The 26,270-nt window shown below is 45.4% G+C and overlaps 1 protein-coding gene across 8 annotated transcripts in view; it reads left to right on the top strand.

Annotated features, from left to right (window-relative positions):
- Fam107b (family with sequence similarity 107, member B) overlaps positions 1-26,270 on the top strand; it is a 206,108-nt gene that overhangs the window by 131,785 nt on the left and 48,053 nt on the right. The window contains exons 1-2 of one of the 8 annotated variants that reach the window (XM_087591379.1): positions 2,788-2,834; positions 3,538-3,730. The gene's annotated coding sequence lies outside the window, so the exon portion shown is untranslated. 8 annotated transcript variants of the gene reach the window in all.

Raw genomic sequence — 26,270 nt, 5'->3', positions numbered from 1 at the left:
TAAAATAAATTACATTTTTCAGTACTGTTACTCAATGTAGCAGGAAAATAACCTATATTATTATCTATTATATATTATTACAAAAGTTTGAAAGAATAAACTACTAAGTTTTATTAGTTTGTATAATTGAGAAATAATATATATATATATACATATGTATATATATATATTCCCCCCCCCTTGGTCTAAGCTGGCCTTGAACTTGCTACAAATGCAAGGATGACCTTGAACTCTTGATCTTCTTACCTTTACCTTCCAAGAGCTGGCATTATAGGTGTGAGCTACCCTGCTCAACTTATAACTGTACATTTTTACAAAAGTTTTACTTTTATTTTAAAATTATATATAGTCTTGTGTGTCTCTGTAGCTATATTTATGTGAATATAAGTTCCCACAGAGGCCAGAGGCATCATATGTCCCTGGAGTTATAAATGGTTGTGAGCCATCTGATATGGGTGCTGGGACTTGAACTTGGTTCTCCTGCAAAAGCAGTATGTGCTCTTTAGCACTAAGGCATCTTTCCAATACACAGGGGTATCTTAAATTCTTTTACCATATTGACTTTTTTGTTTGATTTTGTGCCAAGGACTGAACATCCCACATCCTAAATACACTCCTGATCCAACCTTGATCACTTGGTTCTCTATTATCCATCTATGGGGTCTTAATGACTACTCAATAACTGTCTGTCTAGCTTCTGATACGGACTTCTGATGTTTGAGGAAATTTAGACATTAAGCCTCATCTACTTTTAAAATTTGCAAGCAAAAATCACGAGTATAACTGAGCCACCAACAAGGCAGCATACAGGAGCTGATCTGAGGCCCCAGAAACATATACAGCAGAGGACTCCTAGTCTGGCTTCAGTGAGAGAAGAAACGCCTAACCGTTGAAAGACTTGAGGCCCCAGGGAGTGGGGAGGCCTGTTGGGGAGGAGAAAGAACATCCTCTTGGAGAGAGTGGGAGGACTTTGGGAATGGGAGGAGGCCATTTTTTTTTATTAAAAGTAATACAAAATTTCAATATAGAAGCCAGTTGTGGTGACACATACATTTAATCTCAGCACTCAGGAGGCAGAGGCAGGGTTAGAGGCCAGCCTGGTCTATGAGTCCTGGACAGCCAGGGCTATTACATAGTTTCCCTGTCTCAAACAAACAAACAAACAAACAAACAAACAAACAAACAAAACGTTATAGGACATATACTAGATTTATTAGCTTCATGAGTGCAGACATGGACTTTTTATTATTTTTGCTATTATCGTATTTGTACGTCTCTGCATGATTTGTGTGGGAGGGAACACGTGCCACAGGGCGTGTGTGGAAATCAGAGGACAACTTGATAGACTCAGTCCCCTCCCTCTGCCTCTATGTGGGTTAAGTGGCTGGAGCTCAGGAGGCCAGACTGTGTGACAAGTGACTTTGCTTGCTAAGCTGCTTTGCCAGGCTTGTTACTATATTTTTGAATTGAGGTAATCCTCTCCTCAGATCCACCTTACTCCTTTCCACACAGAGACACTTAAATAGCCAGTAAGGAACTATTAACGTCAATTCCTTAGGACAACGGCTAATGAAGAAACGGGCTCCATCTGCTTTGGGCAGTGTTGGGCATCAGTCCTGGGGACTCAAACATACAAGTCAAGCCGTCTAGCACAGAGTCCTCCAGCAGAACAGTCCTTTCTTAAGGAAGGGACTTTGACATCATTAAACATTAGTTGATTGATCTCAGGTATGTGGTGTGTGTGTGTGTGTGTGTGTGTGTGTGTGTGTGTGTGTGTGTGTGTGTGATATCTCTGTGTGTATGTGTCTGTGAGCATGAGGTCAGAGGACAAGATTTTCAGAGTTGGTTTTCTTTCTCCTTGTTTTGAGGCTGGGTCTCTCTGCTGCTGTGCACACACTCCATCTACTCTAGCTAACCATTTGTCTCCAGCCAGTTCTCCCGTCATGTGACAACTCTCTTTGCAGGAGTGCTGGGATTACAGATGTGCACTAGTGTGTCTGACGTATAGCTGGGTTCTGGGGATGAAGCTCATGTTGCCAGACTAGAATGACAAGGGCCTTTAACCCACTGAGCCTCCCATAGGATTTTTTGATTTGAATGAAGGAAAACTTAGGGGTCTGGCTCAGAGGAACTGGGGAGACAGTTCTTTCCTTGATTGGGCCAGCTCATGTGGTTGCCTTGCAAGATGGCTTGAAGAGTTGTGTATACTGTACATATTCCAGGAGCAACCGGAAGGAAGGCAGGTGGAGTGGATAACCCTCCATGAAGGAGGCATCTGTCTCCCAGGCAGAGTTTCAGCGAGAGAGGAAACTACCAGACCTGTATAGAGAAAACAGTAGCTTGGTACAGTTGCCTAAGTAGATGCTGGCCTGTGATAGCAAAGTTTTGTCTTAAAGTTTGTGTGGCAAAGAGACTCTCTGGGGGTATTCTTGATAATCGGGCTCTAGGGCAAGAAGGGAAGCCACACTGATAAGCCATCTCTGAAAGGATCTCTCAGCAAGTTGAGAATAAACACATCTTAGTGGCACACACCTTTGATCCTAGCACTTGGGAGGCAGAGGCAGGCAGATCTCTGTGAGCTCCAGGCCAGCCTGGTCTACAGAGTGAGTTCCAGGACAGCCAGGGCTACACAAAGAACCCTGTCTCGAAAACAACAACAAAAACCAAACAACCAAACAACAACCAGTGCAGAAGTTGTTTTTTGCAGTGCTACGGTTCTGTGAGTGAACTCTAATTGCTGACACGTTCATTGAAAGTTTATAGAGGTCTGCAGGTTTCCTGCTTCGTGCACAGCCAAGTTCCATTTGTCTACTTCATGTCAGTTCCCAGAGCAAGTGAGTCAGACTATTTCCGTATTCTCTTTCCTGGCTGTGGGTATCTGTAGCTGTTTCCTTCCTTTTCATTTCTATTTCTTTAAAAAAAAAAAAACTTGTTCCCTTTCTGTGCATTGTTTTGTCTCTATCTCTCTATTTCTCATTATTTTGGACAGAAATGTATCAAGTCTCTGGGACTCTCACAGAACACGACAGTGCCTACGATAACTTTAGTCTTTCTCTTTTCCCTCCGTGAACTCCTATATGAATGGTGTTGATGATAACAAATGGTTTCGACAGTTGTGAAGAAACTCGAGCTGAGTAAAGCAGGTGGGCGGGCGTCTATCTCTGAGGCCTGCAGTGACTTTCAGCTGTTGATTTAGAGGAGGAAGTCATGGGACAGGCTGCAAGTTGAGGACAGGGCAGCATGTCCCGAGCACTGCTGGCAAATGTCTGGGATGAGTCTGCATGGGTGAACCTGGATTAGACTCTGACCCTCATCGTTTCCTCTAATGTATGTCCCTCCTAGTGCGATCCCGTGAATTCGGACCTTAGTTAGAGCTCTGTTTCGTATTACAGCTGCTAGAGCAGACAGGAGAATGCTATCAGTGGGAAAGGACTTTAAAAATCTAGTAATCATTAGCGGTTTAAATGTGGGAGACATGCTTCTCTAAGCTGAGTTAATAAGAAAACCTTTTCTGGCAAGATTTCACCTTCTCTGCAGTTTGGACTTGGCTAGTAAACGTCCAGTAGATCGAACAGCTTCGCTCCCCAACCAAGTCTGATGGCAACACTACTGTGGAACGTTTTGTACATAGGAGGAGTCACTTGTTGGGTCTAGAGCAAGACGAAGTTCACAGTGAGTTAAATACCAGTCACTCAGTGGCAGAGCTGAAACCAGAAACAAACAGATCTCTGTAAGTTTGTTTATTTATTTATTTACACTTATGTGTATGCATGTGTGCACCATGTGTGTGTAGGTGCTGTTGGAAGCTAGAAGAGGGTGTCCCATCCTCTGGAGCTAGAGTTACAGGCAGTCCTGAGCACGCAAGCTGGGAGCTGAGGGAACACTCCTCACAGCTGAGCCCATAGCTCCTGCATGAACTCATCTCCTTAGTCCTGGGCTAGCTTGTATTTCTCACTCCATGAACTGGCTTGATTATACCAAACCCAAGGGAGATGGACAAAGAAAATGGCAGTGGGCTAGTTATTACCTATCCAGACATTCTGAGGGATATTCCTGCCGACTGAAATGGATTTACAACGAATGTCAAGGGGAAGAAAACCAAACTGGAACAGATCATAGAAACTCCTCTGTGATATGAATGTCCTCCGTGCTAGTCATGTGAAGCAAGAGTCACAGAGGGATGAACGTCACCGTTCAGATGTAGAAACAGCTCAATTATCTATTAACCTCTCCTGTTAGCTATCTTAATGTTTTTGACAGGATGAGCAGTTGAGCACCACCCCCACTGTTTTTTTTTTAAAATAGATTTTTCATTTTAAACACACAGGAAGACCTCAGGAAATCCTTCTTTTCTGGTTTTAGATTCACGTAAAGAAAAAGATGTGAAACTCAGAACTTTGCACCATTTGGTAGTTGTTTATGTGGCTAACAGCTGTTTCTCTTGATTCTTTATGGTAGCCACAAATCAGAACCAGGATTTTATGGAGCCCCTTTGATTTTAAAACTCCAAGCAGTATAGGGCACGCGTTTTCTCAAAAGGAAATGAAGTGTTTTAAGAAACACGTAGAATACACTTTTTGAAATTTAGTTCTTCAGCTCTCTAGAAACCATGATGTTTTCAGTCAGCTTAGGGCAGTCAGGCAGGGAGTTGGGAAGTGCTCTGTTGTGGGTGGGTCCTACTGGGAGAATATTTGGTTTTGCTGTCATGCCATTAGCTATTATCATTTTTGTTAATATACTACAGGCACATTTAACGGAATGTTTCTATTCCTTTGAAAGAGATCATTTAATGTACTAGCTTATGATATCTGGCTTATAGGATAAGCCATCCCTTCTGAATTAGCTACCTGTTTTCTTGTTGTGACAAAGCACCCAACAGAGGTGACTCAAGTAAAGAAGGGTTTGTTTGGCCATAGTCGGATCAAACAATTGCTCAGTTGGTTTTTTTCTTCTTACTCAGTCAGTCTAGGACCCCAGGCCATAGAATGGTACACCCACATTTAGGATGATTCCTCCCACCTCAATTAATCTAACCTAGAAAATCCCTCACTTTGGAAGACACGAGTGTACTGTCTTTGCATAACAAGCCCCAGAACTTTTTACAAAATATTCCACAAGTGAGTTCTATAAATGAAGTCCCAGGGTGATAGACTATTGGGTTACAGTTACGTAATAACTGTGTCAAACAGGCAACCGAAAGAAGCGGAACACAATGTATTCACATCACTCTGCTATTTAAGCGATAAAATTAGGGTGAAATATTCTTAACTTTGTTTTTCTTTTCCCATTTTTCAGTATTGAGGTCACCAGGGCTCAGTGAACACTATGGCATATTCAACTGTGGAATCTGGGTGACTGAATACACATCTGAACAATTATCACCACCACAAGCATTCTAAGCCCTTGGCTTTCTGGTCTACCCAAGTAACTGCTGAACTCTGTGTAGGATACATCTCCAGGGCTCCCTTCTTCTGCTTGACCTCAAGTTCTTTACTTAATGTAGAACATTTTATGATATTTATTTATTTTATGTGCACGGATGCCAGGGTGTGCTCATGGCATACAAGGACAGCTTGTAGGAGGCAATTCTTTCCTTCCACCATATAGGTTCTAAGGATCAAACTCAGGTTGTCAGGCTTGGCAGCAAACACCCTTACCAACTGACCAAAGTGGCTTGCCCAAGTTCTAGAAATTCTATACTAGAGAATGTCTGTCTGCCTCTGTACCCACCTACCCATGTGCATAATTGTGTGGATGGAATTCTAAAGTGTCCTCCAAGATTGTTGGCCTATAGGGCACCCATATCTTTCTCCATTTCTTCTACCATAAACTATGCCCTGTTGTGTATTAGTTTTGCATTATTATAGTGGAATATCTAAGACAGGATGATTTTATGAAAAAAAGTTTTATTTACTTCAGGGGTTTATCAGCTAAAAGTTCAGGATTGATTGGGCTCAGATTGATTTCTGTTAGAGATAATGCTAACTAAATGTCACCAAAACCTGGGCTATGTGTGGAAGGAAGAGATCACATCTTGAAATAGTAGGTCAGAGAGGCTGGACTCACAGAATCTCTTCTGAAGGCAGGCTCCCAATGACCTAAGGACTTCTCATGGGGCTCCATCTTTTAGTGGTCCACAGTCTCCCACTGCTACATTTCCAGCTCATGAGCTTTTTGGGAAGACACAGCTCAAATAATTTTCAAATCATTTCATCTTGTGACGGGATTTTGAAGATTCAGGGGAGGGCCTCATATTGATTGGTTATAAGACACAGAGATGATCTGACCTTTCGTTAGAGGCTGAAATGGAGGTCACTGATTAGAAGTACTGAAGAATTTTGCAAGTCACCACTAGCTTAGTGGTGGAAAGGGCTATGCATTGAAGCACGTGGGCAGATCTGAGGAGCTTTGAATGACTCCCATTTGACAACTAGAAAAACAAACACAACCCCAAGAACTTTAGTGCTACAACTACAGGCAGGAAATTCTGCACCAATTCAAATGAGCTTTAGAAGAAGACTTTAGGCTCCATGACTGGGTGGGTGTGGGAGGGTGGCCATAAACCCTGTCAATATCTCGAGTTGTGTGTGTGTGTGTGTGTGTGTGTGTTGTAGCAGAGAAACTAGCTAGGCTGGATCTGGACTGAGAGATATGAGTGGTTTTCTAGACCACTTAGTCTCCATCCAGTGCTTTGCCTAACAAGTTTGGTATTTAATATGCCATAGAATGAACTTTAGATATCAACTGGCTTTTACCCAGTTGACCTTAGCTTATGTCCTTTCTAAGGCCTTTCTTCCTTAGCTCCTTTCTCATTGTGATTAAATAAGAAACAAATATATAGAAATTTAATCTTTTTGTTGGTCTCTCAGTTTATATATAAGTACACTGTAGCTGTCTTCAGATACACCAGAAGAGGGCATCAGATCTCTTTACAGATGGTTGTGAGCCACCATGTGGTTGCTGGGAATTGAACTCAGGACCTCTGGAAGAGCAATTGGGTGCTCTTAACCGCTGAGCCATCTCTCCAGCCCTGGTCTCTCAGTTTAGGAGGTAAGGCCAACAATAAATTGTTGAACCAATCTTATGGGTTTAATGTACAATGGCAAATGATTAGGGGCTGTTTATTAATTACATTTCTGGAGACTGTTTCCCTCCATTGTCCTGTTGCTTAGTCTTTGTCAAGTTGACATAAATTGGAGTCACGTGGGAAGAGTGGTCCTCAACTGAGGAATTGCCTCTATCAGATTGCTACACAAAGAGATCTACAGCTAGAGAAGGTCTTGGGATTGCTATGCATATTCCAAAGTAGTCTGGGGAGAAAGACTCTATCACCAGTGAAGAGTTCAGAAGACCATGCTGAGGACCTAGTGAACAGGTCAGAAGCATCCAAGTTGACAGCATTAGTCAGCTTCTGGCCTTCAAGGCTACTCAGGACAAGCCAATCGCTGGCTGACCTCCAATGACAGAGCCAAACAGAGGCTACACGGAACAGGATCGAGGCATCTCAGCTGAGCCTTGTCTATGCTGTCACAGCAGTATGAGCAAATTACTCATCTTTAAGACCCAAAGTTTGACACAATTATTATAATGCACTAGATAATGGATGTAGACATCAGAATATGACATGAATAAAAGTCATGGCTTCAAAATGAAAATTTTATTTTATTTTTTGAATGAATTATTCACTCATATGAGATAGAGTGAAGATTTGTACATACACAAGGATTAGTTTCTTTTAGGGCACAGTTATGCTCACCTTGTCTCTTCAGAGCCCCCTCCTCAGATGACGGTAAGGATACCAAGTACGGGTTTCAAGATGACACATAAAGACAATGACCAAACAAAGAGGACAGAACCCAGCATGTCTTGGTCCAGATTGATTTTGCTCTACTACTTTATGCCCCGAGATACTCACTTCATCTTTCTTTAGTTTTCTTCAGGAATCAATTTAAAGTTCCTTCCTCCCATCACAGCAAAAGCACGAGACTAATGTCACGTTCACAGGTGACTTCATGGATGAGTGCTAAGTTGGATGATGACGTAATGGAAGATTATAGTATTTGTCATCATGATGGACTAGGTGACTCAGGATGCCCTGTAGAGGAGTTTTTCTCTTGCGCTTTATTTGGTGACAGCCGGTCTGCCAAGGCCTCCCATGCCCTGATAAAAAATCAAGTCAGCCATAAATGAAAGTCTAAGTGTAGCTCAATGTCCTTGGTTTCCCTGACAATTCCTAGGGTCATGCCAACGTTCAGACTCAGCAGTGGAGTGTGGAACCCCCGTGGAGTGGGTACTCTGGGACGTCCATCTGTCCTCAGAAGTTCCAGGTTCACCCGTGCAGCAAGCCCTGGTCACACTAACTGTGGTGCAGGCACTGTGATGGATGTTATGAAGGCGTGAACATAAACGCTTCTAACATTAAAACCCTTATTTCCAGGGTTTGCCCGCAATGGCTCCAGGGAGAACCAAGTTAAATTAGCTTAGTTGAGCTTACCTGGATCAAAACCCTCTGGTTCCCCAGGGTTCTGAGACATTGAGCTTCCAAAAGTGGATTTCATACAAGAGTATTGCCTGCTGCCGATTGAATTTTAAAAATCAAAGTGAATATTTGCTCTCACCCTTATTTGTTTGGGGTTAAAGGAAATGTGGGACCCGATACCACAGGGCAGGCTCTGAAGGCATTTATTTTATCATCTCAGATGGCCGAACAAACCATATGTTTCCATTTCTCTGAGAGGGCAGGGAAGGGAAAGACTGTGTGGTCACTAATCACCTTCAGGCAGTCTACCCAGTGGTTTGGCCTCCTGGAAGTTGGTCCAGTTTGTTTTGGAGGGACAAGTCCGGTGCACAGACAGGCAGGGTAGTACCTTACCGAACTGAGAGTCCAAATAATGCTTATGTCATCTGATCAGGCTGCCGTACAAGAATGCCACAGACTGCGATGTGTACAGAAGGCTCTTTCTTTTGTTTGGATGCAGTTTTGGAGGCTGGAATGTAAGGTGGAATCTTGAGATGCCAGGAAGGTTGTTTTCTGGTAAGGCCTCTTGTTCTGGTTTCTGAATGGCTGCCTTCTCTTTGTGTCCTTGTGTGCCAGAGGAAGGGGGGGGGGGGAGAGAGAGAGAGAGAGAGAGAGAGAGAGAGAGAGAGAGAGAGAGAGAGAGAGTCAGAGAGAGACAGACAGAGAGAGACAGAGAGACAGACAGAGAGAGACAGCGAGACAGAGACAGAGAGAGACAGAGAGAGGAGAGAGAGAAGAGAGAGAGAGAGAGAGAGAGAGAGAGAGAGAGAGAGAGAGAGAGAGAGAGATTGGGGCTCATCACTTTCCTTCTATAAGATCATCCTGATAGTTAATAGTGACTGTCAGTTTGACAGGGTCTAGAATCATCAGAGACAAGCCTTGAGGCACATCTGCTCACAGATGTTATAATGATTAGGTTAATCGAAGTGAGGAGCCCCACCTGAAATGTGGCTGGTGCTGTTCCACAGGCTATGATCTAGGCCCACATAAAAGGGAGGAAGGGAACTGAGCAACAACATCCATCTCTCTTTGCCTCTTCATGGTTGGCACAATGTGAGCAGCCACCTCAGTCCTGTCACGTGCCTTTCTTATAATGTATTTATGTCCCCTTGAAATGTGTATCAAATATAAATACATCTTCCTGAAATTGCTTCTTCCAGGCATCCTGTTTCAGCAACAGGTGAGCCACATATATAAAACCGTATGATCCCATTTACCGTAATTACCTCTATATAGGGATTACTGGCAACCACTGCTCTATTGGGATAGGGGTAGTTAGGATTTCAATTTGTATGCTATGGAGAGCATACAATCTAGACCCTGGCACTTCTTATATGGCACATGCTAAATTAAGCCCGAGGACATATAGATAAGTATATATGTCAGGCGCAAAATGCACTCAGGGAACGCACATTAACAACATGATAATTACAGTGCTGTGCTCCGTACAGATGGGGAGAATGAACCCATTCAGCTAGTGCAGGTCAGGGGAGGCTTTTCAGAGGAGCCTTAGACTCAGGGAGGCTTTTGGATGCTGGCAGTGGTTAGAGGTAACCAGGCCGAGGCAGAATCCTGCTGTCGATAGTCACAGAGCAGGCACAGTGGCTGAGCAGCGTGCCTAGAGGGTGTAGGAGGAGCATGGACAAGGTTCAAGGTGGGTTTGGGGAAGGGCGCTTTACTTTGGAGGACTGCACTGAGCAGTTTAAATTTCACCTTGTAGAAGGAATTGGGAACCTGCTAAACATTAGACATTGGATCTATAATGCCCTTTAGAGGTTCACGCTCTCAAGGTGTGGTCCACGCCAGTGGTGGTGTTTCGGGGGCCATAGTATTTTCAGGGTATAGATCACTAGCAGTGGGCTTTTGAAATAACTGGCAGCTTCTTCTTCTTCTTCTTCTTCTTCTTCTTCTTCTTCTTCTTCTTCTTCTTCTTCTTCTTCTTCTTCTTCTTCTTCTTCTTCTTCTTCTTCTTCTTCATTTCCCCCTCCCCCCTTCTTGTCTGCTCCTGGCCACTCATTTGTAAAGTTCCCATTGGATACACTGGCCACCAGGAAGGACAAACACTTGCGAAACTGTGAGCCCAAATAAACCCCTCCTTCCCTTGTTTTTCTCAGGTGTTTTGTCAAAATGGCACAACAAAAAGTAGGTAAAATGATAGTTATAGCAGCAGCAGCAGCAGAGCAGTTTTGATTGAAAAGTTCACCCAGAAAGCAGCTGGGGACATTGACACCATGGCAACTAGGACTGGGTAGAACACCCCTACCATAATGTGGCCACAGAGCCCTGTAGCAGGCACTGCAGGAGGTGGGGGAGGGGCTAGCTCATCTTGTTGGAACTTAGGAGTTGACAACAGTGTGAGGAGGAGGAGGAGGAGTCTAGGCTGGGTCCCTCTGTTTGGAGACTAGGGAGCCATCATGGAGAGAAGTGCCATGCGGGAGACCCTGAGTGAAGCACAAGAAGCGTGCCCCTTGTACTGGGACGGCTGAGAAAATTGTTGGCTTAATTCTAAGAGAAAGCGGCAAAGGCGTGTTGCAAAGTTATCATTGCTACACGCTGGATTTATTCCAATGCGAAGTAATGTAAATCCTGGGGTTAGCTGTTCTATTGCTTCTGGATTGGGAGAATGCCCAAGACACCCCGAAGGGTGCTCTGTAAGACTGAAAACTTTGGAATAGGTAATTTGCTCACTGAAATCCATTGACAGCATCCCCACTCCCACCCCCTAAGTTCTTTGAGTCCGAAAAGCTTCCTAATAAATCCTTAGTCATCTGTTGCCAAGAAAATTAAAAGGCTTTTGGTATAGAATCCAACAGCCTGCTGGCCTTGCTCTCGCCCTGAGACTGGCCCTGCTTTTGAACTTGTGATTCATGTCGATGGCACCCTTAGAATTGTTGGGCAGGGCACGGAAACAATGTGGGAGAGCTAGAGAATGAAAACTAGAGAGATTTTTCTTAAAAAGATTAGATCAGTCCTTCCTTGACTTAAATCTCCAACTGCCCTTTGGAGGGAGGGAGGAAAACGTGGGTTAATGGATTCTGAGCCCTCAGCTGACTTTAACTTGTGTAATTATAACAAACTCCTTCGTAGTTTTCCTTCCCAAAAAAAAAAAATATTTGGCAGGATTTCAACAGACTGGCGAGAAAGAGAGAGAAGAGAGGAGAGAGAACAGAGAGAACACAGAGAAACAAAGTGAGATACACAGAAACAGAGACACAGACACACAGAGACAGAGCTAGGGAGCTACAGATACATACAGAAAGTCATAAGACACAGAGACAGAGAGGAGAGACATACAGACAGAAAGATAAACAGAGGGACAGACATAGAGATATACATATAAAGCAGAGACAGAAAGATGAGCAGGTGCATAATGAATTTTAAATTTTGGGCCCAGTGAACTTGCAGCTGTCCCCTTCCGTTAGGCAGGTGACAATGTTTCCTTCTACTTTCCTGCTCCCTTCCTGGGTTCCCAAGCGAACGAAAGGAAATCAACACAACAGAGGCCCTTGCCATCTGACTATGGATCCACAGCGTTCATCTGAGTCCACCAGCCAAGGAAAGGGGAACGCTCGGGGGGGCGTGGTCGGACCCTCGGGGGCGTGGCCTAGAACTTGGGGCGTGGCCGGTTGATGACTCAGCGGCCCTGCCCCGCCCCCGGCCCGCCCCGCCACTTAATTCTGACGCGCGAGGCCGCCGGGTGCGAGAGCCGCCCTGAGCCGGACGGGCTTCGTACTCGGGCGTTGCAACCGCTGTCGGAACCGCCCTCTCTCCACCTCGGTGGCCAAGGTGCCGGGTACCAACGCCAGCAGCGGAGCGCGCCAGGGAGCAGCGCGCCTTTGTGCGAGGTAGGCTGGCCCCACACTTACTTCTCACACAAAGACGAGGGGCTTGCGAGGCGGCCGCCCGCCGGGAGAAAGCGACGCGTGCCGGACCCCGGCCCGGGGGACCCTGTCGTTGGCCTGCAGAGCGGGCTGGGGTATGCGGTCCCTCGGGCGCAGGCGGGCGACGGGGAGGTTGGGGGCCCTGCGCTGCCTGGGAAGGTCGAGGGTGCAGGGCCCGGGCGGCGGCCCCGATCGAGGGGCGCTGAGGCGGAGGGGCCCCCTGGAGAGGGGGGAGTCCAGGCTGCTGCTCGGTTGGTTCGTTGTTGCATCCTCGGCCCAGCAGACCCAGACCTTGGACCCAGGCTGCAGCGGCTGCGCTGCCGGCGGCCAGATGCCCGCTTTGCCTGCCCCGGCGGCAGGATGGGGTCAGCGTCCCGAAGCCGGCTCCTACCCGGCAGACAAAGGCGGGGTCGTGCTGCTTTGAAAGGTGGTAGTGACACTGTTTCCTGTCTGCAAGTAACTTTTCTGTGTCGGACTCTGCTGTGCCTCTTTGAGTCCGGTAAAGACAGGAGGTTGGGTGATGTCTGCGCAGAAGTCCCCACATTTTCTTTGGGTTCCGTGATTGCCTCCTGAGAGCCAAGTTTTGACGTGTGTGCTGGAAGTGAAGCGTCCCCGCTCTCTTTAAGATTTAGAGGGTTCCCGTTGAGAGGATGAAGTGCACACACCAACTATACCAGTTCCTTCTTAGAAAGATTTTTGTCCAGGACTGCTAAGTGAAGTTACTTACTCAGAATGGGTCTGGTTCTGGAGGAACCAATATGAGAATAGAAGGAGGCATATTTGAATTGACTTTCTGAATTTGAGTCTCCTTCCTAACAGGTAAGCTCCTGTCTTTCTCCAGGCATGATACCTCATCATTTAGACATGTTAGCTGTTAAAGGTGCTTTAACTCCTGTCAGAGATGCCTGTCTAGGCATGGTTTCTTAGTGCTTGTAGTTTCAGGCTTTATACTTTGAATTCTATAATCCTTTATATTTGTAAAATATATATATTTGAAAATATATATTTGAAAAAAAAAACAGAGGATAGGTCACTCATGTGGCCACCACCCAAACATAAACTGAAGATGAAGGTGTAATTGCTTCAGTGGTGGCAGGGGTGTGTGTGTGTATGTGTGTGTGTGTGTGTGTGTGTGTGTGTGTGTGGAGAGAGAGAGAGAGAGAGAGAGAGAGAGAGACTGAGACTAAATGAACACATTATTAATTCCTAACCTTTATATGTATCTAAAGTATGACATTTAATAGTGATAACTTTGCAATGTTCCCTTTGCCACTTTCATAGAGGATTAGACCAACAACTTGTTTTGGAATATTTTTTTTTTAGAGCTTTGCCAGTTACTATTTACAGAAGGGAGAGGAAGGAAGATGAAGGAAAAGTAATGTGCTTTGCACGTCACTGGAGAGGACTCAAAAATGACTTTATATATATACACACACGTACACACACATATATATACATGCATGTATGTATATGTGCACACACATATATATCTAGATCTATCTGTCTATATCTATATCTATATATTTTGGATATTAGGAGTAGCTTGGGACTGTTTGGGAAAGTAGATCTTACTGAAAAATCTATTCTGAGACTCATGAGAAGCACAGAGTGGACAGAGTTGCTTTGTAGAAAGACGAGCAGAGGTTTTCTGTATGGCCCACGCACATTTCAGACAGAGTTTGTGTTGGGAAAGTAAGTATGTTTTCATTACACAGTGAAGAGTTTTGAGGGTCTAAAACTAAAAGGCCACTCAGCTATGCACTCGACAGTGGACATGTCTGTCACTACTTACACTTTCCCCTTGTGAACGTTTGAGACACCCCTTTAGAGCAGGGTGCTCAGGAGATGACACAGTCATTTCTGAAGTCAGGACACAGCACAGGGGGAGGTTGTGGGGTGTGCTCTCAGGTTCCATTTGGAGTTTGTCACCCGCCCTTTGGGTTCCTTAGTCCGCATGCACACTTGGAGTAGTTGCAGCGTTGTCCCCTAGGTGGAGGGCAGAACGGCTGGCTAGCCCCTTGGTAGTGATCGCTGTTGCTTCCCTAGTCATGCATTTCCCTCCAGCATAGGGTGGGACGGAAGGTCCTGCAGGGAACAGCAGTGTGCTCAGCCCTCATTTCCTCCCCTCTGAGTGCTTCGGATAGTGTGAGCAGGACAGCCGGCTCAGGTCAGGGTTTAGGAGGCTTGCCCTTCTGTTCTGTTGCCATGTAGGACTGGAGAGCCCATTCCTGAAGTAGATAAAAGAAAGACTTGTTTTGTACTAGAGAGACACACTCAGAGAAATTACATTCCTGACTTGAAGGAAAAGAGGTGCTGTTACTAATTCATAATTGTTCTGATTTTTTGTGAGAAATACTGCAATTAAAGGAAGGTTTTTTTTTCTTTCCTGGTTTTGTTTTTGTTTTTCTGTGAAGACTGAGGGGTAGAAGACTTTTCCTTTCACTTGGGGGGCAGGGGGTGGCACAGATGAGCACTGTGGGGTAGTTGGTGTTGTTAATGTCTAAAAGCCCTTTCTTCTAGCACTCAGTGTGCAGGAGTGGATTGAGAACTTGGAGGCTTGGTTCAGTGAGATCTGGATTTTAAGATGTTTGTGGAAGTCCATGTATACTTGGTGAGTCGGGAAGAGGTGCTGGGGAGAGAAACTGACCAGCTTTGGGGCTCACTGGTTCCGTACGTGGAAAGTCACTGCAGAGTGAAGATCTGTGTATATTTCTATAACTACGGCTAGCCTGAGGCAGTCCCACAGAAACTCTCATATCCTCGTGTCTTCCCCTGCCTAATCTGCCTGTTCTTGCTTTTCCTGCTTGAAACAATCTATTATTTTCTCTTTTCCTTTCTGTGGAAATGCTGGGCCTTTTCCCTCTGAACTTTTCCTCACCCTGAGTGTGCACTCTGAGTGCACTTAAAGGGATGGATGCTTTATCCACGGGTTCAGTTCCTCGTCCGGGAAAGAATACATTTATCTGCGAAACTGACTTGGGTTACCTTCGGACATGGTAAATCGATGGGGCTGTTTCTGAGGTTGCTGGGGGAGGCATTGAGTAGATGCTTAGGGGTCAGGCACTGGCTCTTGTGGCAGAGTAGGTAAGAGTGATATTCTAAGAATTGTACAAACTGACCCCACATTATTTAATGGCTGTTACTTTCAGCCGTGAATAGAATTAGCACTTTTTGATTTCAGTTGCTTTAGGAAGAGTGAGAGAAACCACAGGGAAGAATGGGGAATAAGATGCTAACCCCGTAAGGTCTGATGTCAGGCAGACACTTGGGACTGTGAGCATGCGTTGCCCAGGGCTGGCTGGGGCTAATTGGACTGACTGGTGAGGTGGACTGCTGTTTTGTCTAGGATTTGGCTGGGATGTTGGGACAGTTTCTAGTTCAGGATTGAGAACTGCCTGAAAAATGTCAGTATGTTTTTATTGTCCCCACTGAGGGTAAACCTCACGTCCAGCAGGCCTCGGAGTTAGTTGCTGTAGTGACATGGTGTCCTGACTGTCAGAGATTCTGAGAAATGAATACCTGTGTCTGATGTTACACAGAGATCAGCTGACTACAGCTGCATTTTCCTCCATTTCTGGAAATTCTATTACAGATGAAGAGGTAGCTAGAGGAGCTTGTGGAAAAATAGATACTGGCTTGAGGGTATTCCCAAACCCAGTTGGAATACAGGAAGGAAGAGGGCTTGGGGCTGCATTTGCATCAGAGGAATGCAGGGCAGTTCTACCAAAGATGTCACTCAAAGTGGAGTATCAGACCACAAGCAGCTGTACAGCTGGGCCTGTGGTTGGTCGCCCTCTGTGGTGGAGTGTGTGTGTGTGTGTGTGTGTGTGTCAGTGTCACACTTATGTGTGGTCACGAAGGACACCTACAGTGGCATTGGTGACAGTAATACTCACTCCACACTGCACAGGTATGGAGTACAGTAGAGCATGCCACATGCCACATGCCACATGCCACAGGGGTTAAGGAGGCTCTCCTCAGTCCCCCTCCTTGTGCTGCTGTTGATGAAGCCCTTGCTGGTGACGAGACACAGAAAGCTTTAGTTGGGGAATTTGCTGGGCCTCTGTAAGCTTCCTAAGGATGAGTTATTAAGACTTCTCTCTAACAGGAGAGAAAACAGATACAGTTTGATGACCTCTAAGTAAGTCACGTAACCCCTGTGAACTTTTCTAATTTGTGAGGCTAACGTGAATTTGGTTAATACTGACCTCCTGTGATGTGTGATAAAGACCATCCTGAGGCAGTGGCATCCCAAAGCATGGTCCCTGAGTCTTGGCCAATGACTGTTGGTGCTTTCCTGTCAAGTGTCTAGGGCCTTGCAAAAGTACACTTAAAAGTTTTCCATGACAGGACACTGAGAATGGCTCAGCTGGTAAAGCGTTTTCTGCACAAACATGGGACCTTGAGTTCAGATTGCCAGCATCCATGTAAGAAACTGCTGGGCAGTATATGACTGCAATTTAGGTCCAGCGAGGCAGGGACAGGAGGGTGCCTGGGTCATGTATGTTACTGCTGACCACAGGCTCGGCCCTGAACAGCTACTCTCTAGCAATGATCGATTGACTGAAACTTTATGGGTGTTGACTGGGAAGTCCCCTTTTCCTCTCTCTGCAGCCTCTTTTAACCGTCATTCTTTCCTTTGAGTCTGTGAATTGCCTCGTGGTTACTTCATAGAAATGTGGTTTGTGTAACACTGGCCCCACTGCAATGGGATTCTTCCCTTCAAGGTTGATTCAGGTTGAGGTATACCATAGGCTGGATAGTATTCTATTGTAGGTGTATACCATACTTATCCAAACCCCACACTCTGTTGGAAGGTCTTTAGGTGTTTCCACAAGACTTCTAGAAGAAAACAGGAAACCTTTATGCTTAGTCCGAATTGCACTGCAGCCTTGTAACTGAGTTCTAGTCAGGCATCTTGTCTCATGTGACACAGGGATGGAGAGGGCAGCCTCTGCTCCTCTCTTCACCTGGCTTTTCATCTTGTCATGTTCCCTGGAGAGTTTTAAAGGTGGCCTGGTTGTGATATTGGAATGTCCACGCGTCTTCTCTTCTTGGACTAGGGTTTTGGCAACCTTCCCGAAGCGTCGTAATGAAGGTGTACAAGGGTGAAGGCTGTGGAAACCCGACACCAGCATTCCTAAGTGGGTACTCCTGAGAGGGTAGTGAAAAGTCAGGCTTTTAAGGAGCCTGGTGGGTATCAATGAGATTTTAAGGCTGTCATACTCCTAGCACAAAACCCCTCAGTCTTAAGTGAGCACAGGTTATGAGCATCCAAGGTAGAGATATGAAAATCCCTGTGTCCTGGACAAAGTGAAGAATGTCATTGTGGACATCTCTGTGTAGATGTATAATGTGCTTCCCCTGAAAAGTCGGTGTCATTTGAAATAGCTACTATTGTGGGCACAATGTGACCAAAGTTCACGTGCAGTCTCTACCTCCCTCCCTCCCTCCCTCCCTCCCTCCCTCCCTCCCTCCCTCCCTCCCTCCCTCCCTTCCTGTTTCTTCCCATCTCTTCTTCAATGGTTGCACAGAGCAGCAGTACAGTGAGTGTGCTTGAAAGAGAAGCCCAGACGGCAGCCAGGCTCCCTGGGAGTTAGTGGATGGTTTGGGACAGGCTGTTCAGCTTTCTCCGTTGTAGCTGCTGGGATCAAGCCACCTCTCTGCCTGTGTTACCCCCAGGTCCTTTGTACCTGATGATGCACCCCACACCTGTCAGCAGTTGCTACAGAGTGTGCCCTGGCAGTGGGGGTGTCTCAGGACCTGCCCCCTCCCCTTAGAAGATGGCGTAAGGAGGCAGGGCCTGGAGAACACCGTGCACTTCTTTTGGTCCTGCTGTGGTGAGCCCAGTTCAGTTACTCTGTGTGCATGTCATAGACTCAAGTTTGACATGGGCCATTAGGGATCCTATGTTCTTATGTGTGAAAGACAGCGATAGCAACACAGTCCTCCCGACTCCCGGGTGTTGGTCGTGTCCTGTGGAGTGGAGCAAACGTTGCGCATTCAGCATTCGCAATGCTGGTCCATGTGGCAGGCTCGAGGACCTGGGGAGTGAACAGACCAGAGTCTTGTTGTGTGCAGTTAGCATGCTAAGGGCTGACAGACAGTAAATGACAGGCAGCTCTTCACTGTGCTGCCAGAGAAACAAGTCCGGCTGGGGGCTGCAACCTGCTGGAGAGGAAACTATGCTTTTAACTGGGCGAGGGTCCTGGTTTGAACTTTGAACAAAGACAATAAGCCTGTGTAGCCCACTGCAGTCTCCCAAGTGGAGAAAAGGGCCTGAGGTCCACAGGAGCTGTAAAGGGAGCCACAGGAGGCTAAAGTGGACGGAGCTAGGTAGGGAGGAAGGCTTCCAATAAGGACCTACGGTGAAGAAACTGGCCAGTGCAGACACTGGGGGAGGGACCTGCGCAGGGGGGGAAGAGATGGCCTTGCATTTTATGCCAGGCTCTGTTGTGGATCGTGGTGTCTGAGGATCCAACACAGACGCAGGAAGGTCAGCGAAAGGAGACGCTGTATGGAAGTACTGGATGATGTGTTTTGAGGAGAGGGCTGCAGTGACTGGCTAATCATTTGGAGTTGATACTAGCTAGCAAAAGAATCACGAGTGACACCTGGTCCCAGCCACCAGGCAAACAGTGATGTCATTTACTGGATGAGAAAGACTGGCTGGAATTATCTTTACAATACACTGTAGCCTTGGAGATTAGTATTGCCTTATTCTTGTGTCACAGATGAGGAAACCAAGGAGTAGAGGAGGCAAGAAGCTGTCCTGGGAGAGGCTGGGGTGTTGGGTTCAGGACCCACCCGAAACACTGCCTTTTCATCTCACGCTCGCTCCACGGTCTGAGTCTGCATGAGGACGGCAGATGGATGTGAAGTTTCACGGGAATACTTTGAAAAGTCGGCTCTTTCACAGCACACCTTCGTTGATGTTTATTTTACATTTCATTAAATGTACCCATTATCAATGTATAGTTACACTTTTCATAGTTTGTAGGCTTGGCAGCCATCGTCCTGGTTCAGTTTTAGATTCCACAGTCAGCTCCCATTCCCCTCCTCAGCCTTAGGCAACCAGGGCTCACCTTCTGTCTCCATGGAGTTTTGCCATTTCAGAAATTTTGGACAAATGGAATCATACGGTATACCCTACTGGGTTGTCATGTGTTTATCCATTGTTCTATAATCCATATGCTTTTAAGGGGCATTCTTGGCCTTTCTTAGAAAGATACACTCTGTACTGATAGGAAAACCATTGTTAGGATGTACCTTAAGACGATATTAATGAAAATAATAGTATTCACTAATGCAAGGCTCCGTAAACGTTATCTCTTGTGATCTATAAGTGATTCTGTGAGGATGGGTCTGTGGTTGGTGCTTGACCAAGGAGGAGTCTAAAGTGCCGAGAGACTAAAAGGCTTGGCCCGGGTGAGAGACTTCACCATCCCCCGGATCCCCCTGGGCTCTTCTGACTCCATAGTTAAAGCTCGCACGTCTCAGCTTCAGAGAGGGCTGAGACTTGGGGTAGGGAAAATAGGCTTGCAGATAAATCTGAATTTGTAGCTTTAAGAAAAATGTTTGTCCTGAATTTTCCATTTGGCTTTACCGTGTGGAGATTATGGTGTCTTAAAGGGATCCTTCTATGGGGCAATTTTCTTAGCATCACAGTGGCACCAGATTAAAGGCACATAATTATGCCATTAGGCGGAGCCTGCATGCTTGAGTTACGTTTTAAATATGGTGTTTGCCAGAAATACATTTTTTGCCTGAAGTCCCCGAGGCTATTTATGACTTTACAGTTACTGGATGGAATTTAATTAAGTATCATACATTTTTAAAGATGATTATATAATTGCATTAGATATTAATGTATTTTCTCCTCTTTGTGCCAAGTACATATTTGAACAGTTTTTTTTTCTATCTATGTGGCATTCCGATTAGAAGATTTCATCTCCTGTATCAACGAAGGATTCCTTATGTATTACAAGTATTCTGGAGCTGTGGAAAACATTTTCAACAATTCATTCACACCATTAGCTCAGAGTTGGTCACATGTGTTTATCCTGGGTCAGCACTGCTAAGCTGTGGCCCTGTTAACAGCAGTGAGCTGGAATAAGGACACGCTTTACACCCAGATCCCAGCCTTGGTCTCTGCTAAGACACTCTGCTAGTTCCACACCGTTCCGAGTCTCTAAAACGGAGTTGAAGCATTGTTACGCCAGCTTTTGAGAGGTAGTATACCCTCCATCTTTAACGACGCTTCTGTACAGTCCAGCTTACTAGTTCACAGCCGAAGCCCTGCACTTCTTTTTAGAGTATCTGGTTTAAAAAGAAAAAAAAGTAACAATTTTAGTTTAAAAGTTTTCCTTTGACTTATTTCAACTGCAGAGTCTGCTTTTTTTCCTTAAGAGATCAGTGAGTATGATGCTAGACTCTGAAGACGGTAGAAAAGACAAAAATCAAATCCCACCCCTTCAACCCCCTCCTTCCCTCTCCCCCTCCCCCCAGCTTCCAGAAGTAGAGCTGCTAGAGTGGAGCCTTGTTCAAGAGACAAAATCTAAGTAGCGTTTCGGCATTGCTGTCTCCCTTTCTCTCAACTCCCAGCATCTTTTCACTTCCACTCTGACCTTTCTGCTTGGAGCACTGCTGTTCTTTCTACAAGAATAAGTTTCAGTTAAAACCCTGGTCTGCTACAAGCTTATTTTCAAAAGTATCTGGTGGGAAGATCTCTAAGTTTCCTGTTGGGGTAATCCCCAGGACTGTCCCTGGCTTTTCTGGTCTCAGAGGCGTCCCCTCTACTGGGTAGAGCACACCATCTTTGCTTATTTCTGTTGCTAGGCCAGGCCTGCCCTTTCCCCCGAGGAGTGGCTGAAGGTGATGTCAACTGAAAACTCAGGCAAGATGTGGGGGAGGCTCAGAAATCTGTTGAATTTGTCTCTGTCTTCATATTGGCCTCATTTCTTAATAACATGACAGTATTAAGAAATACTTCAAACAGAATGGTTATGCCTGATTTGAGGCCAAGTCTTTAAAATGTACCAGGGCTGCATGAGACAGTTCCACCTCTGAAGGCCTGATACATCCAGCAGAGCTGTTTTCCTCAGTACCTTCTGCCTCGTGCTGCTGTTTGTTGAGGAAACCATGTTGGTCTAGTAGAAAGGCCCACTTCCTTGATTGGACTACAGTGTGTTCTCAAAACTTGTTCCACAAGTTCTTGTGGGTCTGTAAGCTAGAACAGCACCACGGTTCTGCTGGGTTCATGGCCAGCTCTTTAGAAAGGGCTGAGTTGTTGGTAGTGACAACCGCTTCACGTTGCATCATCCTGGCAATGTCCAATGTCACTCCCAGCGATGTGAACATTGATCGGTTGGTTTCTGTGTTGGCAGCTTGATCTTTCATTGTGGATCCCCCATCTACCTTTCTCCTAGTGTTAGCATCTATTGGTGATGGTTCCTTGAATTAAGTAGTTCATTGCAGACTGTTTAATGAGCAAGTTAGCAAGGGGGAGATGAGACCTGCAATGGCCAAGTGTCCAGTAAACTCGATGTAGGACCCTTAAGGACAGTGGGAACTCAATGGAGAAAAGCAGAATAGCTGGGTTTTCCATTTACGGCATGCAAATATTCTTAACCTCAGATGCATCATAACGTACTTATGAATGTTGTGTCAGGTTATTTTGACTGTAAGTTGAGTTTGAGAGTAATATTAACTCCGTGTGTTTATGCTGCTTATACCACACAGCGTAGGAGCTTAGAGCATAGGATTATAAGGTGCAGTACCCATGTGGCGGAACAGCCCATTGTCCATTATCTTCTTCAGGAACCAGTTGAGATTTTCTGCTGTGTATGGACATGTATGACCAGACTTTTCTTAGGAAAGGTATGACATTAATAAGGGGGTGCTAGGGAGATAGCTCAGTGGCTAAGGGTGTTTACCTGTCTTCAAAGGATCACGCTTAGTTCTCAGAACCCATGTTGGGTGAGTCATAGCCATCTTAATGACAGTTCTAGAGCACCTAATGTCTTCTTCTGGCTTCTCTGGACACCAGCACACATGGCACACATACATACACACACATAGCATGCCTGCACACACACACGATATAAACTTCTTTAAAAAAAGAGAATGATGAGCTTGAGAGACGGCTCACCTGGTGAAGTACTTGTATAAGTGTATGGACCTGAATGTGAGACCCAGAGCCCATATAAACCCCAGAGCACCCTGTATGCTCTGAGGAGACAGGAGGAGGATCATGGGTGCTCACTGGCCAGCCAGTCAGGCTGATTTGATGAGCTCCAGGCTCACTCTAAATATGAATAAGGTAGGTAGTGATTGTGAAAGACACCTGACATCAACCTCTAGCCTTCACATGTACCTGAATGTACACAGGATAAGGTATGTACACACACACACACACACACACACACACACACACACAGAATGATAAAGATGAGATATGAGATAATTTTGTTTTAGTTCTTTCAAAACACAGGAGAAATTGCAGTTTTCAACCTGAGTCTTACGAGTGGTTTGGAAAGATGGATTACTACCGTGTTTCCAGGGAAGAGAGCACTCCTTTTAAAGAACCGTGCCACAGCAAATGAAATTGGCTCACCTTACCAGCATGCTGCACGCTGATGCTGCAATCGAATCTGGGGATACCCTCAGCTTTTGAAGGGCATGGAAATATGTCGGTTCCTCCTGTGTGGATGACCATTCTCTTGGTGTACCATAGCGTGCTTCTGGAAACCGCATTGTGACGAGGATCATTGTCATGACGGTTCTCAGAGTTGGGCGTCCCTCCCACAGTGCCTTAACTACAGATCATGCTTTTGACTAGACAATTGGTGTCAAGTAAATCTTGGCTCTGACTATAAGGTATTAAAAAAGAAATCTGAAATGATAAAGGATTTTGACATTGTAAAGTAATGCTTACAAAAGCCACAGAAAGAGGAAGTCACCTGATTTAGTCTTCATTTTTGAGGGGATAGGGCAGTGGTGGGTAATCTAACATTCAGATGTTCAGGGAGCCTTCCTGAGACTGCACAGCTAATGGTGGTTACTTAGAGTCTAAACTCACACTAGAAAACACCCTAATACCTGGGTGTTTATGTGAATGCTAAATGCTTCCAATGCATGATATAGGACTATAACTGACTTGACTTCACCAAAGCAGAAACATTCCCTGCTCACCAGATCACAAATACCTGATTATGCTAACAACAGAAAGCGTGCTGGTACCCACCCATCCTGTGTTCCTGCCTCCCTCCATCCATCCCTCTTACTATTTTAATCTTTTTTTTCTTGTCAAAGGAATACCATATTTTATTGCCCATAAACATTTTTTTCAGGGCCTTCCATGTACCCTGAAGAGCTGTATGATATTTTTAAATCGGTAATTGCTCTCAGCTTTTAAAAAGGCATTAAAGGAGCTTTGGGCTGTTAGATGCTTTGAGAGTCCTAGAAGGTGCCTAGGTAGATTTGAGCTGATAGTATGTTTTAATACATGTCTTGGGCCAAATCACATTTAAAAAAAAAGCAGACCATTCCTCTGATCATTTTTATTTCATAAAATCACCACTTAGCCTTTAAATATTTAAAAACATCACCAGGGGGGTTGGGGATTTAGCTCAGTGGTAGAGCGCTTGCCTAGGAAGCGCAAGGCCCTGGGTTCGGTCCCCAGCTCCGAAAAAAAAGAACCAAAAAAAGAAAAAAAAAAAAAACATCACCAGGGAATTGACCTGGGGCCATCTGAGAACCACTTGTCCCCTTTTCCATACTCTGGGCAGTTCTAGACCTGAGGCTTTCTGAAGGTACCTCTGGGGAAGTGTGTGGATGGTAGGTGGGGAGGAATTCAGGCCCTAAGTCACCCCCTCTGGTAAGAGAAGGAGGAAGAGAGAAGGTAGCTGAGGTTAGCCTTAGTTCCTTAAGGCTATAGGCATCCCTTCTGTGTGCAGCCCGGGAAGCTCAGAGAACTTGCCCCAAAGCTGCTCACTAGACTAGTTACCGTGTTCCAGGGGCACGGAGGATCAGCATGGAGAACTGTATCCACTTGGATACGGTTTGTTCTCTGATGCATGATTCAGACAGCTTGTGGTAAAATAAAAGCACATTTGGCTTTGTGGCAGCACTCCTCAGATGTGCCCAGAGAATGCTTGTTTGCTTTCAGTGCCCTAAATTACAATTCTTCATGTGCTTCCTGTTTCACAGTTAGTGACTGAGATCTGTGACTCTAACAGGACTGTCGTTTTTCACTCTAGTCCATTTCTGCTAGAAACTAAGAGGCCTGTGTACTGTGGAACATGTTGCACGCATGTGCTTTGAGGAGAACAGCACGCATAGCTGACGAATTTCAAAAACATCCTATTTATAGTCCTTGAGAGTAATTGTCAGACGCTTGGTCTGTGCGCTTTTGCTAACGTCATGTGGCTCAACATGGCTTTTTAAATGGAGAGAAATTGTTTTTTATGTGTGGGTGATTCATTTGATATTTCTCTATAAATTCATACCCCAACCGTGTCTCTGAAGTGTGTCACTGCAGTAATAGCCCAGGGAGTTTTCAGCAATTAGCATTGGAGTCAACATGGGATGGTACTTTAGAGAACTCACAACTCTGTGTGTGTGTGTGTGTGTGTGTGTGTGTGTGTGTGTGTGTGTGTGTGTGTGTGTGTAAAGGGGAGGGCTGGAGGGAGGCCAGAGGAGGATATCAGAAGTCCTACTCTGTCATTCCCCACCATGTTCATATTCCCTTGACATGGTCTCTTCCTGGGCCTGAGCTAGCCTGGTAGCCAGTAAGCCCAAACAACACACTTGCCTCTCCTTCCACCGAACCCCACCGTGCCTGGGATACAGGTACATGAATGGCCACCTGGCTTTACAGCGTGTTGGGAATTTGAGCTCCATCCTTGTTTACTCAGCAAGTATTTCCCGTTCTGAGACCTCTCCCTAACCCTCGTATTTTATAAATGCTCTGAAGTCACACAGGACCTAAAGGAGCTTGTCCCTTGACCTCTAACTTAAAACAGCATTGTTGGCTGTCACACGTGGTCTTGCCTTATCATACCTACCCCATGTGCTTGCCACTACCGAGAATACAAATAGGAACAGGAGACGGAAGTTACTGGTTACTGAGATGGTGATGGCTTTATTGCCGAGGAAGAATGATGAAGTTTGAAATCCTATGTGAAAGAGACAAGTTCTTGTTTATCTAGTAGAAAGTCTAAACATATTATGTGTTAGAAATAGTTTCTCATATTAGAGACGAAAGCCTAGGCATTTCTTTATGTGGTTGAGAACTTTCTTTGCTGTTTCTCCATTTTGACTTCTAGGGCTGCATGACTTCCTGTGGCTAAATATATATGGGAGGTTTTTTGTAAATAAATATAAGAGAAATGTGTTTTTGTGGATAAACATGAGAATAAAACACGAGTTGTCCTCATGGTGGGTGACTGAGGCATCCCAAGCGTCACCGTGACCTGAGTCTTTTGCAGACTCGTGACATTTATTGGTTCTAACAGCGCACAAGAGAGAGTAAGAACTTGATGTTGCCTAGAACTGTGCGATGTGTGAGATGCCCCTTTCCTGCGGGAACTCAAGAGCTCTCATCTTTGCGTTCTGACCCTGAATGAGCCAGCAGGTAAAGTGCAGGCACCATGTCCATGTGCAGGTATCAACGGTACTCTCCGTGTGTGCTCCCCCAGCATGGCGTCTTGCTGTGACTTTGTACATGACTATTGACATGGCTTTCCAATGGCATGAGACTTTCGATCTCATTAGTACTCAAGAGGATTCCTCTCAGATTTGGGCCTGGTGTGCTGGGCTAGCTGTAAACAGTGGTAAATATAGAGATAAGAGTAGACACAGGGCTCTGT

The sequence above is a fragment of the Rattus norvegicus genome, chromosome 17, assembly GCF_021556685.1.
Source record: "Rattus norvegicus strain SHRSP/BbbUtx chromosome 17, alternate assembly SHRSP_T2T, whole genome shotgun sequence".
In the NCBI taxonomy this organism is placed as follows: domain Eukaryota; kingdom Metazoa; phylum Chordata; class Mammalia; order Rodentia; family Muridae; genus Rattus; species Rattus norvegicus.
Note: the sequence above shows the minus strand (reverse complement) of the source record. Positions and strands in the feature narration are given on the sequence as shown.